Source organism: Choloepus didactylus, chromosome 21 (assembly GCF_015220235.1).
Source record: "Choloepus didactylus isolate mChoDid1 chromosome 21, mChoDid1.pri, whole genome shotgun sequence".
Lineage (NCBI taxonomy): Eukaryota > Metazoa > Chordata > Mammalia > Pilosa > Megalonychidae > Choloepus > Choloepus didactylus.
The window spans coordinates 41,974,396-41,976,340 of record NC_051327.1 but is presented as its reverse complement, the minus strand read 5'-3'; positions in this window follow the sequence as shown (position 1 = coordinate 41,976,340).

Sequence of the window (1,945 nt, the reverse complement as noted above, 5' to 3'; positions counted from 1 at the left end):
GAAATCATGGCAATTTGACAGTGTTATGATTTAGCTCAATAAAGGTATGTGGGGTACTTGGAAGATGACATTCTATAGCTACCTCTTTCTACGTCTTCCCCGTCATTTGGCCCCTTAAATGATAAAGAAAAAACCCTTAGCATAGTGGGTAAACATTTTCAAAATGAAGTTATATGTTCTCTCTCTTATGACAATTTCCTTTCATTCATGTCAGCTGTGTGCTAAAGTAGGGGCCCTTCTGGGTTCTTTGGATATTTCACCTTGACGTCATCATGAGAATTCCCATAAATCCACAATTGTGATTCTACAGTGTAGACGATAATTCAGTTCTGTCTTCTATTGCTTGAGCTGTAGATACCAGCTGCAAGCCCAAGAGGGATATGAATTGCTGAAGGATTTCCCTGCTATTGTTTAATACAATCTATTCTCTTTATTCTTGATAGGTGTGTAGACAGGAACATGTCTGATTTCAATTAAGCATCCGATGAATGGCTGGCCATAGTTACTCACAGTAATGAGCTTATGAATTAAATGGATTGCATAATGGCACCACTTTTTCTTTTGCCACTGTTGGTGGAGAAATAAGAGAAACTAGATTCCAATATCTCATATAGAAAATTGGTGCCCCAGCAGTCTCATTGGGAGCTTTCGTGTAGGGCCTCAAGTTGCACCTCCTTGGCTTTCTGTAAATAAAGAATCTCGCAGCCACTTCTGGAGAATGCTGTAATCCCCAAGGCCCACTTGGTCCGTGCTGAACAAGTGGTTTAGCTGCCTTTTTAAACCATCTATCTGGCGGCTGGATTGCGCTGGCAGGTTGGTGCGGACAGGGTGCCCCTCTCTGGGGCAGCAGCACGGCCACGTTGGACTGCCAGGTGCCAAGCATCCCATTTGTCACTAGGTGCTGCGACCATCAGTTTGCAAAATGCCAAGTCCTCTTTGCATACCTTGCACTTGAATGCAGAGACCCTTCACTGTCCCTCCTTTGCTGAAGGTGCCTTGTGAGGAAAGTAGAAGTGCTTGCGGGCTGTCTTTTTATAGCCCCCACCAAAGGTCAGGCTTTCTTCTGCTGCAAAAAGTGGTCACGACACACAGTGAGTGTAAAAGGGATGGATTGTCAGCCTGGCCCTTGCTTCGGGGCTGTGCTGAGCACGTAATCTACCTCCCTTTTCTTTGGCAAAGCCACCCGGGGCTCGATTTGATATGCTTAATTTCTGACCCTGCGTGAAGGGCCACCCCAATGCCCCCATTCCTTAGCAATGACCACCTTATAATTCATCTGTGACAGCCAGTCCAGAGCCATTCCCAGGAAGAAGCGGGCATTCGACTTGCGTGAGTAAAACGCAAAACCCAAACTGACCAAGGCTTGGCGTAACCACGCTGAGGGACGGGAAGGTCAGGCGTGCATGTGTTTTCAGTTATTTTAACAGAACAATCTTCTTCCCACCATGTGACTTTTGTTCCTCTGATAGGTTCCTGAGTGTATTATAGATAATTCATTCAGTATTCACTGATTCAACAAATATTTCTTGACCACTGTTTTAGTTTCCTGGCTGTCAAACAAATGCCATGCGATGGGTTGGCCTAAACAGTGGGAATTTATCAGTTCATAGTTTGAGGCTAGAAGCCCAATATTGAGGTGTCAGTAAAGCGATGCTTTCTTCCCGAAAACTGGGATTCTGGGGCTGGCTGCTGGCCATTTTTGGTCCTTGGTGATGCATGTGGCAGCCTCTCTTGGCTTCCGTTGACTTCTGGCTCCTTCCTGTGGCTGTGTGTGTGTGTGTGTGTGTGTGTGTGTGTGTGTGTGTGTCTGTCTGTCTGTCTGTCTGTCTGTCTGGATTTCATCTGCTTATAAAACACTCCAATAGGATTAAGACCTATTCTGATTCATTTGGGCCTCACCTTAACTGAAATCCCCTCATCAAAAGGTTCTCTTTACAATGGTTCA